General features: G+C 48.3%; 1 protein-coding gene across 1 annotated transcript in view; it reads right to left on the bottom strand.

Annotated features, from left to right (window-relative positions):
* The window catches only part of LOC135827730 (metal transporter CNNM4-like), a gene marked incomplete in the record, with an annotated part of 156,797 nt that overhangs the window by 83,541 nt on the left and 55,599 nt on the right, over positions 1 to 17,657 (bottom strand).

The raw sequence follows: 17,657 nt of genomic DNA on the forward strand, positions 1-17,657 counted from the left end.
AGGTCAGTATCAATGTTCGTCTGATCGGATTGATTCAGTTCATGAAACTCAGAGTTACGAAACAGCAACTGCACGTTCTTCTGTCTGTGTAATAACAAAATATAATATCGGCCGACATGAAAGGACCACAATGAAGGCATGCTCTTTTGTGTGGGAACGTCGAGGAAACCACCTTGATCACTATCCTGGCTACGCCCCTGAACACAGTCATCAAGTAGTTCACTGCCTACAGCAGAGAAGAAATCATCCTCCGAGGAATTCGATGAGGCAGTGTGGTCTGCAATGTGCGTTTTTTGTCTGCTTGCTACAATCCTAGCGAGAGTATCTGCATAAGTGCATGAATGATAGCAAGACTTATGGTAGTGTACCTCTCTAGCGATCAGATTCGCTGAACTGATTGCTGCCATAATCCTTTGATCTTGTCGTGTGGCAGCAGCGTTCCGCAATTATTTCTTTTCTGCTTCCACTGTCACGAGTTGAGATGTCGCCTGCTTGGTTGTACAGCTGGCTTATTTGTTTCAGCGTGCCACAAAACAGGCATATTTTTTCTTCTGGTTCAACAACAGGGGCTCGTAGCGATTGATGAGTCCTGTCCATCGAACTGCGGACTCCTCGGACGCTGTGCAGGCTGTCAGAATATTTGGCACTTGGCATTGTGTGAATACACTTCAGAGTTCTATTCGTTTCGGGTTCCGGTACAGAGGAGATAGCACCATGTACCAGGCCGGCCAGCACTCGGCAGGAGCTCATCACTGCAGTTGGTATTGCCAAAATACGTGAAACCATGGCATAGGCGAGGCACACCCGATCGACCTAGAACCTAAATACTACAGAGTACCGTCCAGGAATACGTTTTTACATCTGAAGCGCACCACGTGGCACTCCAAGTGTGCGAGATTTCAAATTTGAACTTTTGAGTGGGTTTGATGCATGCTCAAACTTACGCTCCGCGAAACTTGTGCATGGATTTGCCCCGAAGAAATTCACCTCTATCGAGAGAGCGCCCCAGATGTAAAAGCAGTTCGCGACTGTTTTGGGTACCTCAAGGGGTCCTCTTTCAGGCCCCCACATCAAACCTTGGTGCCCCGTCGTGGCGAACGGAATTTTTTTAGGGCTACATTTTGAGCACTTGGACTGCGGACTATAAGGTCATCCTGCATCATATTGCACTGAAATCGTAATCCTGTTGATGTCAATACAACTTTTGGAAGTACAGTCGTCCCTCTCTAATCCGGCACTTTATAATCCAGCACCCTCGATAAACCAGCACAATTTTCAGAAGCCAAATGTCCTCTTCATGCACATTGCAGCAGTAAATCAGATTTGTTAATCCAGCACCCTCCCCAATCCAGCAGATTTCCGTGGCACAAATGGTGCCGGATTATAGAGGGACCACTGTAGTTCAATGACTTCAAACTGGTAGTCCACGATTTTCTAAAACAACACAGCAAAGGAGGAACAATAAACATGAATTAAAATGTAAACAAATACATTGCTCAGTCCGACACCTCGTTCCAACAACTACACTGATCCTGAGGATAAAAGGGGCAAGGCTATGGTTGGAGGTACTGAGAGATAAACAAGGCACTCCATAATAATAAAATCTTACACATCTTTTGGTGAGTATGAATGATATCCAGTCGAACCTCTTTAGGACGAACAATAAGGGACCAATGGTATTTATTCAGTGAGTTTGTCTTAACCTATTTTATAACCAGTGAATACAATAATTTCTCCAATAGACATACGAATAGATTTCTTCTACAGCGAAAGATTCTAAGCCACACCAACTCATTGACTCGTCTCGTATGAAACAAATGAGTCACTAGAGAGGTTCTGCAAAACGAAAATGCGTACAAACTTTCATTCATTGTCATGAAGTGCAAAACTTCGCACGAACTTTCGCAACTTTGGACGCGAAACTTGCAGGGAACGCGAAATGAACTGTTGTAGGACATTTCGTGAGATCGGGTCATGGCGTACGTGCACTTGCCCGCGCAGACTACGAAAATGTGCAGAACGCAAAGTTCGTGCAAAAATTCGTACACACTTTCGCAAGGACTGTCGCGAAACTTCGTTCGAATTTTCGTTTTGCAGAACCTCTCTACTGAACGTTTCTTTAGCAACATGACGGCAACTGAAACAGCAACAGAGAAAGTACGATACATGTGTCGTGCCGGACATACACAATACCGATCTCAAGGCTACAACATATACATTCGCATTGCCGTAGTAACCCCACCAGGTCATCAACCAATATAGTTGATCCAAGTATCCATTTAGCCACACACGCTCACCTTGGTCATTCGAATAAGGTTGAGAGTCACTATGATTTCAGCTCGATTCAAGAGTGAAGGTCGAAGGAAGGTTGGTACTTTTGATCAGAAGCAGCAGGGGTTATATGATAACAAAAAGGATCGAGTTAGACAAAGGAGTAGCAAAGGCGGGAAAACCCAACCAATCAGACCATAGAGAGCTTGTTGCTATGCAGAATTGACCAATGGGAGAAGACAAGGAGAAATGCGTATTAATTATGAATTAACTAAACAGCCAGCGTATACGATAAGACAGTTAGCAGATACAACATCCCGCGGCCCATGCATTGATAAAAGTGACAAGTAGATACAAAAGACAACTGCCGTACAAACGCGCGCTCATGAGGGGAACACGTTCACCCAACATGTAAACTAGTACCGGCAGAGTAGTTAGTTCGTCGTACAACCCGGGGAAGTTTGTCGTACAGCCCGGGAGAACCCGTCAGCTGCTGAGGCCGATATGACATCTCCCCGGCCTTCTGGGAGATTGCGTCCCGCAATCCTTAGCCGTACTCCAGTCGTTGGGGTGGTCTCCTTCTTCGAACTGGACGGTTGACACCAGCCGGTGCTACTGCAGCGTTAGCGGGAAGCAACGGTACTCCTTGAACTGGACGGTTGACATCAGCCGGTGCTACTGCAGCATCAATGGGAAGTAGCTCTACTCCTCCAAACTGCTCGTCACGGCCACCTGCTCTTTCCGCATACAACAAGTCTGTGGTATCAGGCGTGTAGGAGCTCGGTTGTGGTGACGGAGTTCTGATCGGGTTCCTTGTCGGAGATGAATTTGACGCTTCCTCGCGTACAACTGTAGCGAGATGTGTTGGGCGTACACGACACTTCTTCAAGCGATTCACGTGCACAACTTGACATATAGCTGAGTCTGATCCCATATCACGGACGCGATACACAACATCAGACAACCGGTTCAAAACCTTGAACGGTCCCTTCCATAATTTCGCCAACTTGGTGCTGGTTCCAACCGGAACAGCAGGTACCAAGAGCCATACCAGACTTCCTTCCGCGAATTCCACCGACACAGCCCTATGATCATAGAGATGCGCCTGATGTCGATGCACTGCACCGAGCTTGTGCCTCACAATCGTGTGCACATCCGCCAAACGGGACCGCAATTGACGCACATACGTAGGTTCATCCAACTGTTCAGCTGGCGGTAAACCATACGCAACATCTTGCGGGAGACAGAACTCTCTGCCGAAGAGGAGATACGCCGGCGTGTACCCTGTGCTGGCTTGGGTGGTAGCCCGATACGCCATTAATGCTGCGGGTAATTGGACATCCCAATCACGCTGGTCTCTCTGAACATAGTGTGAGAGCAATCGCTCTAACGTCTGGTTAAACCTCTCTACCAATCCGTCACCCGACGGATGGTAAGCCGTTGTCCGCGTTTTCTTGATACCAAGCAAGCCGCAAACGTTCTTGAACAGTTTCGAATCAAAGTTTTCACCTTGATCCGTATGCAAGCTATCCGGTGCTCCAAATCTGGACACGAATTCGCTCACAAATACCGATGCAACAGTCGCTGCATCCATCCGTTTCAACGGATACGCCTCTACCCACTTCGTGAAGTAGTCCACAACGACCAAAATGTGACGATTTCCACCTGAAGTCTCAGGCAGTCCTGGAATCAAATCCATAGCCACACGTTCGAAGGGATACCCCGCCCAGGACACCTGTAAGGGTGCCCCTTGTCCTCGACCAACCGGTCGGGAGCGTCGACAACATGACGTGCACGTGCCGATCCAATCTTCAACGTCACGACTCATTCCATGCCAATAGAACCGAGTGCGAAGCTGGGCAATCGTCCGCTTCATACCCACATGACCAAGGAAATCGTGATACTCCTTCAAGATTTCAGTCCGCAGATCAACTGGGATCAAAATCTGAAAACGGTTGGGCGCTGAAATCTCAGGCTCAACCCATTCCCTTCCAATCACTCCGCCCTTCACAGAAAGATGCTGGTGTCCCCGCCAGTACTTCCTCAAAGTCGGACTGATTCCGGTCAAGTCAGCCGACTCGCCGTCATCCATTAGCCACTCAAAAAGCTGCCTGAGGTCAGGATCAGCTTGCTGGGCAATCGCCCAGGTCCCATATGTCCAGTCCCTTCGCTGAACCAAGGGTCCAGGAACGGTAGGAGCCACTTCTGTAACATTCATCACAGGTTTGGTCTTCTGTCTGGACAAGCCATCTGCGTTCGAATGAGCCTTGCCCTTTCGATATTGCAGATCATACTCGAATTGACTTAGGAACTCCAACCACCTGGCGACAATCGGCGCTGGTTCTTTGAAGTTGTCCAAATGCTGCAATGCTTTGTGATCTGAGCGAACCAAGAAGCGCTTGCCGAGCAGGTAACACCTGAAGTGGTTAAACGCCCAAACTACCCCCAGCAATTCGCTTTTGGTAGAAGCGTACCTGCGTTCCGATGCAGATGTCAATCGACTAGCAAAGGCAATGGGTCGTTCGACCCCCTTCTCATCTTGCTGTGACAAAACAGCCCCCAATCCCGTACCACTGGCGTCAACATCCAGAATGAACCTCGGGGCATCAGGTCCATATTGTGGATATGCCAGGGTTGGTGAAGAAGTCAACCGACTCTTCAACGTAGCAAATGCCTCTTCACACTCCTCGGTCCATACGAACGCATGGCCTTGTTTAGTCAACTGAGTGAGGGGTTTAGCAACATCCGAGAAGTTCGGTACGAACCTTCGATAGTAGCCACAGAATCCCAAAAATGCCCGAATTTCCGCTACATTCGTAGGGTGCTCCCACGTAGCCACGCGGTGAGTCTTTGCCTCATCAGTGCTCACACCCTCTTCCGAGACCACATGGCCCAGAAAATCCACCCTCGTACGCAGCAAGAAGCATTTGGATGGTTTTAGACGCAACCCTGCGTCCAATAGCCGTTCAAACACCGCCTCGAGCCGCTCTAAGTGTTCATCAAAAGTCTTTGCAAACACAATCACATCATTGAGATACACGAGGCAAATCTGCCACTGTAGCACACGCAAGACAACACTCATAAGTCTCTGGAATGAGCTTGGACCGTTACACACACCGAACGGCATGACTGTAAACTGGTAGTGCCCATCTGGAGTGGAGAAACCCGTTTTCTCCTTGTCTTCTTCTGCCATAGGCAGCTGATGATAGCCGGAACACAAATCCAAGGTGGAAAAGTACTTCGCGCCACTCAGCGCGTCCAACGTATCATCAATCCGTGGGAGAGGATATGGATCCCGCTCCGTAACGGCATTCAATTTGCGATAATCAACGCAAAATCGAGTTGAGCCATCCTTCTTCTTAACCAGCACTATTGGCGAAGACCAAGGACTAGTAGAATCCTCTACTACCCCTTGTTTCTTCATGCCCTTCACTAGTTCACGGGTGGCTTCCCTTGAATTCCAAGGCAATCGCCTAGGAGCCTGGAAGATAGGACTTCTTCCCTTGGTGTTAATGTTGTGGTGTTGCACAGTTGTGCGACCCAATTCAGCAGAGTTCATCGCGAATACCATCCGGTAGCGACAGACGAGATCACGCAAGCGTGCCAATTCCTCATTCCCAATTGACCCTTGCCCACCAGGCTGAACACGAGACGTCTCCCGGTTCGCCTCCGCTGTGCCCTCACCAGGTTCATAACCGAGCTGCAGCTCGTCATCCCCCGACACAGACTTCCCACTCACAGGACCTTCTAGTCCAATGTTGAGCGCCGACCATAAGTCTTCGGAACTTCCCGAATCCCCGTGGATTCCATTCCTATATGATCGCAATCATCCTCGTCTTCGCCCATGACACTCATCACGGCTGAAATAGGTAGCAGCTGTCCCACTCGGGCACCTCTTCCTAAAGATACTGACTCCTCTGAGCAGTTCAATACCCGAACGGGTACACCCTCATCTGTTGGACAAACAACCGCTCGTGCCAACAAAACATCCCCACCATCGATCAGACAGCCGTCTGGTTCGGTGATGCCACATGAAGGAACATCCTCCTTGTTCTCGATAACGGCAGCCACCGTCATTTCACAATATGGAGGTATGACTACCCTATTCTTCAATCGAAGATTATGGCAGCGTTGTGATGTTCCCACCGTTGAAACTTCAGCCTTATCAGCCTTGAAGTTCAATTTCCCATCATTCGACGTGATCTCGCAAGGTATCTGCGATAGTACATCCCTCCCAATCAGGCAATGATACCGCAACCCTCGAATCACCTTCATCTCATGGACACAAATAGCATCCTGTATTGCCAAACATGCAGCGACCGTGCCACACACATGCAACCTCTGACCATCCGCACCGCAGAAGCCAGTCGACTTCTCTGGTGGTTCCAGGTCGCCCAACATGTAGCCCAACTGCTGCGAGAGGGTCTCAGAAAGTAGACTTACTGAGGAACCCGTATCTACCAGTAACTCTACTGGCAGCCCATTAACCCTTTGTGGGTCTTACTCAATGTATGTAAGGGGTGGTCACGCAAACACGCGTACAAACAACGAGCCATAACTCAAGTTCCGTGAGTTGTAGGTATGGGTAAACTATATATTTTCAAAATCTGTATGCCTGGACGCGTCCAGAAAACACAAATATGACTATGTCCAGGCAAGGATATGACCCGTGGTAGCCCTTCAAGTTGAGAGAAAATACAATTGCGAACAAAAAAGCACAAAAATCACAGCACGAAGTGCATACCAAGTTCGTGATGGAGCTGAAGTCCTATGATAAACAATCAGGTAAGCGCTACGTCTTGGTGAAGAATATTATGCTCCTAATTCCGTCCTTGAACTCCAATACCTCGCCATCGGCGATGCACCAGCAGCAACAGTTCCACAATATCACAATTTTGGTTCGTTCACCTCAGCGCCGCTCGCGTCAGATTCACTCTCGCTCAGATGAGTACTCAGGCGCGATGTCACGCGTGCCGTGATTCTCACGGCCAGGCGAATCAGCTGATCGCACCTGACAAGTCCTTGTAAGAGTTGCTGTTGCTGTGCTTCCTCGCTGGTTGGTAAATTTGATTTCTTCACTCGGGGACGATTTATTTGAGCTAGGAGGACTCAACGGAGCTCTCTTTCTCACGACATTACACTGGAAATCCTCCAGGGACATCCAGCCTAGACTGGTGCAGTCAGTGTCCTCAGAAAGCTTTTCTGACACGGCTTCAAGAGATGCACTCCCATTCTCGAAATGCGCGCATGGCGGATGGTCGTCTTTTCCAATTTCACCAGACTTCAGTCGATCGATACTGCAAAAATTTGTATGGTAAGTATGGTTGTTTTTTACACCGTTGGAAAGCCTGGGACCTCAGCTACGAGTGGAGCACCATTTTAGTTTTCTCCTAGCAACAAAACTCACAGAAAATGCGATTTTACTGTAAGGGTCACATACGACCCTTACGCTTATGTGAGACCCATAAAGGGTTAATCCTTCCCTCAATCATCATACCTCCGTGGCTTTCTGCTGCCCTGCTCAAGGCAGCGACCACTTCAGAGTCATTCTCTAGAGCATCCGAGACAATCGCCTCAGTTTCTGGACCCAGCACAGTTTCTTGATCGCAGACGCGGCCCGCCGTCTCGATCAATGCCCGTTTCCCGCCGGTCGGCGAGATTGGTACTCCCTTCCGGGTTTCATCAAGTCTGGACAGTCAGCTCTTCTGTGTCCCATTCGGCCACAGAACCAGCAAGTCAAACCCCTCGATTGTTCAGGCCTATAGTGGTCAACTCTGTCCACTTGGTCCCCTCTCCTGAATTGTTGGTTCGGCCTAGGAGGGTGGGCAATCCTGTCCACCTGATCACTAAGCTTCTCCACCAACTTTGCCAACGACTCCAACGTAGGGAGCTCTGACGGTGCAACCGCAGCCGTCACCAATTGACGTGGTACGCCATACGCATCGTCCATTCGGCCGTGCGTGCCCTCGTTCCCCCACACCCTCTCCAGATGGTTAGCCATCTCGATCATTTCCTGCACCGTTCGTGGTGCATTTTCCTGTAAGCGCAATCGCAACCTGTCAGGAGTCATGGAATCAATGAGCTGATCCCGCACCAACTCTTCTTGTACGTCTCCACCCATGGTCGGGTAAGCCCTGTGTACAAGACTACACAAGTCGTCAGCCAATCGACTGACGTCTTCCTCAGGCTTGCGCCTTCGCGTTCTAAATTGCGACTTATATTGGCGGGCTGTCTCTGGTGGTGCAAACCTCCTCGACAAGTCCTCTACGACCTGAGGCCACTCCACTCGGCGGCTTCAGGTACAGTCGCAACAAATTTTTGTGCAGCCCCTCTTAGCCGTACGGCTAAGTATTGAGCCTTTTGCACGTCATTCCACTCGTTCACACGAGCACATTGGTTGAAGTACTGCAAGTACTCCACCCAATCCCCCACGCCATTATATGCTTCAGGCATCACTGCCGGCCGTACCACCATCGCCCCACCATTGGCACCCCCAACAGCAGCGTTCGCTGCTGCATCCGGAGCCTGATTGTGAGCCATGATAATCAGAAAATCGAGTGCGTTCGCTCTCAACAGGATATCTTTGTCTTTTGCAATCGCAAGACTGTGATACCTTTTCCTTGCCCAGTGGCGCCTTATATTCCCCACTTGCTACTTCGTACGGTGTTCCTCCGACCAATGAGAGCTGTTCAGGTCACACGTACGTACTGCACAGTACATACGTTCGTATGTACTACAGTCGTCATCGGATCACACCATTCGCGTACGGGTCAGCAAAAATCATGGTCAAACTGGTCTGTAGTACGGTATGGTGTTCAACCGATCACCAGTCCGCGCCAGTTCAACCTTCCTCATCATCAAACTACAAATCTGTAGTACGATACGGTGTTCAACCGATGACCAGTCCGCGCGCCAGTCCAACCCGCATGCGCGAGAGTGTTGGCAGTTCTGTCAACCATACTGACCAACCACCACAATCTCAATCCCTTGACAAGACATGCAGAATCCCTGGATTTCTCTCAAAATCCCTGGATGGCACAAAAACAAGTGAAAAAAAGCTTTTCCCGCCAAAAAAACCTTCGACTCTGCAGCTGTGCGTACAGCACAGATCGACCCTGTTGCGCCTGTATGTCTGGTATTAGTGCAGTTTGATCAGTCGGCGCCCGCCTGTCACTTTGTCAGTGCAGATCTTGCACGGTCAGGTCTTCAAAGTGCTGTGCACAGTTCGAAGTGCGAATGAGCACCGTACATACCTTTGAAAAAAGTTCAAAAAACCGGGACATTCGGGGAGAAACCATGGAGTTTTCAGGAAAATCCTGTATCAGACAAAACTTTGGTTTTCCGGGAGTTTGCTTGAAATCCCCGGGACCCCGGGAGGAGTGTTGATTTTCCGGGATTTTCCCGGGAAAAACGGGAGGGTTGGCCAGTATGGTCAACACTCTCGCCTAGCCACATCCTCTCCAAAATAGGCAACTCTGCCTTCAACAAAGAGCAATCGCTCTACATTACGATCATTGTTGGCTGCCATGCCGTCAAATCATTCGATCTGTTCGGTTTAGACAACAGCCCATCTGACATCAACCCAAACAGTCCAGCTTGTGGAGGCCTTCCGTAAGCAATCGCCTACAGAAGAACAAAACTTGGATCCTGGTCACAGCACCAAATATGTCGTGCCGGACATACACAATACCGATCTCAAGGCTACAACATATACATTCGCATTGCCGTAGTAACCCCACCAGGTCATCAACCAATATAGTTGATCCAAGTATCCATTTAGCCACACACGCTCACCTTGGTCATTCGAATAAGGTTGAGAGTCACTATGATTTCAGCTCGATTCAAGAGTGAAGGTCGAAGGAAGGTTGGTACTTTTGATCAGAAGCAGCAGGGGTTATATGATAACAAAAAGGATCGAGTTAGACAAAGGAGTAGCAAAGGCGGGAAAACCCAACCAATCAGACCATAGAGAGCTTGTTGCTATGCAGAATTGACCAATGGGAGAAGACAAGGAGAAATGCGTATTAATTATGAATTAACTAAACAGCCAGCGTATACGATAAGACAGTTAGCAGATACAACATCCCGCGGCCCATGCATTGATAAAAGTGACAAGTAGATACAAAAGACAACTGCCGTACAAACGCGCGCTCATGAGGGGAACACGTTCACCCAACATGTAAACTAGTACCGGCAGAGTAGTTAGTTCGTCGTACAACCCGGGGAAGTTTGTCGTACAGCCCGGGAGAACCCGTCAGCTGCCGAGGCCGATATGACACATGTACAGCACATTCTTGCAGGTACTACAAACAGATTGCAGATCTTAATTCTTGCTTTGGCGGCACGAAACTTTATTTGGGGCAGTGCAATCTCGGCGGTACTCACAAATAATAAATCAAACAGCCCAGACTCGAGTGAACAAATCCAATCATACAAGTACGAGATCTTCACGAGACGAGACTGCACCCATTGGCTTGTTTCGTATGAAGCAAACAAGTTTACTGAACCTCTCCACAATGGAGATTTTCCCTGATATGCGAATTTATTTTGCAAACTCGGTCAATGGGTCCTTGAACCTTTCCCTCCAGATTGGGAACTGCCAACGATAGTATGCCACTGACCAGTGCCTTACTTGTAACGTACCAATGTACAATGAATATGAGTATTTCGACAACACCTCTAACATTATGTCTTACCGTCAAGATGGTGAACTCGCGTTCTTCGTACACTGTAGACAAGGGCAAAGAGATAAAAAAATTAAAAATGGATCTAAATCCAAATAAAATCAGCACACGTTTCCGTAAATGAAAGGGTGAGCATAAGCAAATGAATCGAAAGAAACCGGTCAACTCAGAGATCACCTGTCATCGAGTATTCCGTAAAAGGAGGCCTCGGCAGCGGAAAAGCTAAATTTAGAAAAGAGATCCTGTCAGCTTTTCCATTATTTTATTGCATTAGTAGTAGTAGTAGTAGTAGTAGTATTTATTATTTGACTAGGGGAGTCCCAACAGGCATGGCCTTGTTACAGGGACCCCTAGGTGAATCTTTGTGAGGTGAGCAAAAGTACCAGCAGATTGTGCCTGACGACAGTTTGGAGGAAGAGTGTTCCACCGACCTGCCGCCAGAAAAGAAACTGAGCGCAGTCCATACCCAATATGTACAGTAGGTAATACTAAGGCAGCTGTATCCTGGCCACGAGTACGAGCATTTGTGTGCGGGCCAACTGAACGCAGGAGAAACAGTGACTGAAGGAGGGGGCTAGCAATTGATGACAAGCAGCGATAGACCAAAACGTATAGTTTCAAATTAACTCTTTGCTCAAACGAATACAGATGACACCGTTGTAAAACTAATGCAGTTGGGGTCATTCTATCTAAACCAAATGCCTTCTTCATCGCAATATGCATTGAGCCCAAAATCAGCACACTTTTCGTAAATGAAAGAGTGAACACAAGCAAATGAATCAAAGGGAACTGGTCAACTCACCTGTCAGTAAAATTCCGCGAAAGGAGGTCTCAGCAGCGCCGAAACAAAATAAGCAAGGCCAGGAGACGAAATATCCGAAACAGCTCATACAAGAAGCAGTTCCAAAGAAGGAAGTTCCTCGCGCATGCACATCCGAACACGGACTGCACTGCATGCAACACAATGTCTGCCGTGCACGTGCACAGCACGCGGCTACCACCCGTTGGTAGATCTAATACCGAGCACCTTACGTAGAGACTTACGTAGCCTAAGTGAAATACCGAGCACCTTACGTAGAAAGGTACGTAGCATAGCGGTGTCGTTTTTCTTGCCATGTGAACACAATAATAGAAAAGCTGACAGGATCGCTTTTCTAAATATGCAGACATCCTTGATCACCAAGCGCGAGGAGAAGTCCCGCTACACAAACGAAACACCCCCCGCCGGTGGCCATGTTCCTGAGTTGACGGCAGCGCCCCGGGCAAAGCGTAAGGTCTTTTACATTGGGAACGTGCAACCTCACTGCTCCGCATCATCTATTGCTAAATGGTGCTCCGATCATGGGGTCGACATAGTGCAATGCGTCGTCTATGCATCAGCCTACTTCAGGACTGCATATGCACGCGTGACTGTGGAGGCAGCCGACGAGGAGAAAGTAGCCAATAAGGCATTCTGGCCTGACATGCTTTCCCCCACCATCCGACCCTGGCGCTTCAAAAGTGACAGCTTTGGCACCAGCACAAACGATGTCGCAACAGCTAGCGAATGATGGCCAATTCCCACCTATGAGACACAGGGTACCAAAACAGAAACAGCCTGAAATTGTACCTAAACTTGTTCCGATTTCGTTTAGTTTTCACAAATACCATCAACATACGGCCCGCTAACGGTATGCCAAATTTCAGAGCTGCCCGGTAAACGGTTTTTGAAATACTCGCGACCCACTTTTTGCTGGGTCCTTGATTCGAGGATGTGGGTCTCCTGTACGGTGCTGCCAAAGACCTGCTGAATCTGCGGCTCCACCATTGCCACTGACCATCTTGCTCTCAAAAACGAAGTAGTAACTTACTACTCCCTTCCCTCAACTGCCACACCAAGCGTAGACGATGGTAGACCCGTGTGCTTGAATCGGAGACGATCTGACGAGTTTGCTGTTTCTGATTCGAGCACCCAATTTTCAAATAAAAAATCCGAAGGAAATACGACCATTTTACTGCGTACTGTAGCTTGTGTTGTAGCGCACCCAGGTTCTGAATTCCTGCTGGGTGGGTCAAGCGAGACTCCCTTCCCTGTTCCATCGCCTCTCCAAAAGTATATTCTGACATTGTTGAGATTTACAGATGAGAAATTTCACACCTGTCAAATCGTTTCCGATTCGAGCACCCGGGTCTACACTACAGTCAACAAGCGACAGAAACTCAGCTAGGGTCAACTAGTTCGAGCGCGATCTGGCCAGCGGCGAGCAGGAAGTCAGGACATTCAAAGTCGATGGGGCAGCGCAGGCAGTCAAAAGCGTAACTAACTTTGGCTATAGCTTTTGACACAGTTGCAAGTTTTCAGCCGACTGGTGATTTGGACGATGGAGCCCGCAGCGAAGAGAAAAAGAACTCACGCTTTCCAAGAATCTTGGAAGAAAGGTCGACCCTGGGCCTGGCTGGACTACGACCATGCCAGTCTATAGTTCGCCTTGTTCTCTAAAATTTCCGATTTCCGGTAATAAATTTGCCTTTCAGTTTTCCTGCGTTTTGAGCAGGCTTTTTGGTTGTTTTTCTGCTGGATGATCTGACCCGGCTTGACCCGGCTGGCCTGCATGCGCCAGGTACACTCTGACCGGGCTGTGTTGAATTTCTAGAGCAGGCCCTGCAACCCCAGCTTGCAACGGATATTAAAGGGGAAGTTAAGGCAAAATTAAAATTTCACCAGTTGTAGTCTTCGGGGTGCTGAGTCGAATGGTCTTGGTCCGAGAAAGCTGAGACGCTCCCTTCCTACTTGAATCCCAATCGAACTCGCGCACTTCCACCGAAACTGGGTGACTGCGCCCTACTAGATGGGGATTTGTATGCAAAATGTCACTAAAAGCGCCATTTCGTTCTTATAAAAGCACAGATGACCGCGATTGGCCCATATGTTGTAGTCTTTTGGACGCTGAGTCGACTTGTTTTGGTCCGAAAAGGCTGCGATGCAGCGTTCCTCCTTTATTCCCAATCGAACATGGTTGAACAAGCGGTCACGTGCTCCTGGATGCGCAAATCACCTGGTCACCACGCCAGCAGGCGACAACTTTCACACCAAGGTTCAACTCGAGTGACAGGACTGCACCCAAAAAAGGTCAAACAGGCTAGTACCCTGCAGGCACGGTGACCAGGTGACTGGTGTACGCAGGAGCACGTGACCGCTTGTTCAACCATGTTCGATTGGGAATAAAGGAGGAACGCTGCATCGCAGCCTATTCGGACCAAAACCAGTCGACTCAGCGTCCAAAAGACTACAACATATGGGTCAATCGCGGTCATCCGTGCTTTTATAAGAACGAAATGGCGCTTTTAGTGACATTTTGCATACAAATCTCCATCTAGTAGGGCGCAGTCACCCAGTTTCGGTGGAAGTGCGCGAGTTCGATTGGGATTCAAGTAGGAAGGGAGCGTCTCAGCTTCCTCGGACCACGACCATTCAACTCAGCACCCCGAAGACTACAACTGGTGAAATTTTAATTTTTGCCTTAACTTCCCCTTTAACACGACTTGCGCTCTTGGATCCTCGGATCATCTGACCGTGTCATGTCGGTTCGAGCTCTCACCATCGCCTGGCCAACATCTGCAGCAAGCACCACGCAAACATTTCCCTTACCGCTATCTTCATGTCCCCTCTCACTGCTGGGACTCTCTTAATTCCGATCTCTCTCATTGTGACTGGTCATTTCTACGCCCAGGCAACTCCCCAACTGTTGACGACGCAGTCGATCGATTTTCAATCGTCCTGGAACAAACCTTCCAGCACCACCTCGCTGATTTTTCCACCCATTCTTGTCGGTCAAACACACGCACATCGTCTGTGACATCCAATCCACCCTGGTTGTCGACTGTCCTCGTATCTGCGGTGAAACGTAAACGAGACCTCTTCAGTGTCAGCCGAAAATTTCCAACACCTGTCAATATGGAGGCCTACCGAGTTCAACGCAACTTTGTCAAATACCTATCCCGTAAAACCTACCGCTCTTACATCAGCTCCCTCTCTGCAACAATCTCATCACCCAATCGTCCTTCTCTCTATCAGTTCATTCGCACCCAGCGTCCCAGTGTCTCTCGCGCCCCAATCCAGTGCTTGATTGATCCTGATGGCAACCGTCAGTCTGAGGCAAAGTCCATTGCGGACACTCTGAACAAACAGTTTGTCTCTCCCGGCCTTCCCGACGATCCGAACTGGGTTATCCCGCCCCTGCACCCAGCTCCAGAGCTGCGCGCTCCACTTCTGGAGGTCTTTACAACAACTGGTGTGGTCCGCAAACAACTGAAACGTCTTAAGAGCTGCAAGTCTCCTGGAAAAGGCGGTATTCCAAATGAAGTCCTTAAACTGCTGGTGCCTTCCTTGTCGTATCCCCTGTGCTTGCTCTTCAACTTGTCATATCGTGCAGGAGTCTTCCCATCTGCGTGGAAATCTGCTACTGTTGTCCCGATATTTAACCCTAGGACGGCCACCACTTTCAGTACTCCTAGAACGGCCAAACGGTGTCATTTGACACCTGCATACATTTCCATGTCTAAGACCTATGATATAGTTTATTATAGTTTTTGTTTTCAGTGCTGGCTATCACTAGCAGCATTTATGATGTACACAACACTTTGGGATTCACCCAGACACTATTGTTGGCTATGCGCAACTAAAATACAATGTACGCGTATCGGCAATTGCGAAGGATGAACTCAATTACTGGCAAAACTTAAATTACTTGCACAGGAATTTCTTATAATCACAGAGTTACAATAACAAGCAATGTGGCAACGTCACTGGACATGAGGAACTGCTTTTCGGGAATATGTGCTTTGGCATAATCGGATTACTCGACCGTCACGATGAATGACACACAGTAACAAGTACAAACATGGACTGACTATGAGCATCATTTTTTCACCAAGCTGACCCATATGCTGCTAGAGATGGTTTCAAGATTAGGCTGGTAAGTTCTAACGATTGAATTTTAGACTCTTTCAAAGAGGTATACCCTTCTCTTCTCCTTGGCTGGCACTTAGCAATCAGATGCCATGACTATCTACAAGCTTATTGACCAGTGCAGGAATGAGCGTTTTCTGGATGTGCATGAACTAGCAAAGGTCTGGGATATTGTGAAGGCGTTGATGCCTGTCACATCTATTCATTTATGTAACCGCCTTGCAGGGGGACATCTTCTGGAATAGTCTTTGTTGAGTAGATCCACCACATCCCATCGAAACGGTCAAGGACATATATCTCGTCTTTTGCTAGAATTGGACGATTTGGGGCTTCCTACTCTCACCATGTAAAACATATGGCTCTAGGTGGTCTACACTAGGCGGACCATTGTTAATTCTTGCTACTTCTACCTTCTAGGTCTACCATCTTTGCATCCTACAATGTAATCTTGAAAACAAAATTCAATCCGCGATTATTGGCAATGAAGTTAGATGGTAGTTCACTTCAATTTACCAAAGTGGTTCATAGTGCAACTCTTTATTCTCCAACAGTTTCTTCACCAGTAATGCACTGATGATGAAGTTATCAGTTATTACTTAGCAATCACCTTCTGCAGCATCCGGGGCCAATAAAGAGAGAGGAGGCATCCCAGCGGCTGCCTACCCATTTAGCCTGAAGCGGGGGAGGAAGATGTTTGGTACAAGAGCCTTATTAGCTCGTCAAGTAGTTTGAAAGGATTATCTACACAGCACCATCCTTGCGATAATGCGGTGTACCATCTCCAGGTTGCAGAGTTGCGATTCCTCTTCCTCAACACTATCCATTTCGGGGTCTCCGCCACTCCTGCAACTGTTTCTGACAATTCCTTGTCTGGACTATCCCGCAATGCTCGTCCGCTCTCTGGAGGCTCGTAAACCTCAACACATTCTGAATCCACAGGTGGTGCCCAGGTGTTGTGACCGTACGATTCACCCTCATATGACAGAACAGATCCACCACTGCCAATGATCACTACACTTGAACAGCCAGCAAATGAAGATAAAGTGGGCAATTTCGCTTTCATGGTCATCAGATTCATGCATGGTAATAGGCTACATCCGTTCCAGTATTTCCTTGGCCGTCAGACCGCGATGACTCCTCCGGGGCAATTTACAGGAAAATGAAAGGGAATGAGCAGTACCAAGGACATTAGCTGAAGAGTGTTTGTGTAATCTGTGCGCCAATGGTTACCCGCCCCAAATTCGCGATTCTCGCCCGACGGTTGTATGTTGATCATATATTTCGTCCTGTATTCAGCAATTTTCCTGCCCATGCACCTTTCTTTTGTCTGGTTGTCATACGAGCAACTCGATATGGCCGACACATTCGAAATGTGTTCATATTGTTTCCATCTAGCTGCAATAATGGCTTTTTATAGTGCAGGTGTCAAATGACACTGGTTGGCCGTTCTAGATATACGTACTCGCCATTATGGTACTTCATCAATTACGAATCAAAGGTTTATGGCAGACGAAAGAGGAAGCAAAATTAGGAATAGTCACAAGATTTGAGCTTATTCTGATTAGCCATATTTCAGTAATTCCAAAAGTTTGACTCGCGCGGTGTCAAATGACACCGTTGGCTGTTCTAGGGTTAAGAAAGGACAACGCTCCCAAGCTGTTAATTACAGGCCCATCTCCCTCCTACCAACTATATCCAAGGTCTGTGAACGCATCTTCTATGAATCTCTCTACCACCATGTCACCCCTGCCCTC

This window comes from Sycon ciliatum, chromosome 11 (assembly GCF_964019385.1).
Source record: "Sycon ciliatum chromosome 11, ocSycCili1.1, whole genome shotgun sequence".
In the NCBI taxonomy this organism is placed as follows: Eukaryota; Metazoa; Porifera; class Calcarea; order Leucosolenida; family Sycettidae; genus Sycon; species Sycon ciliatum.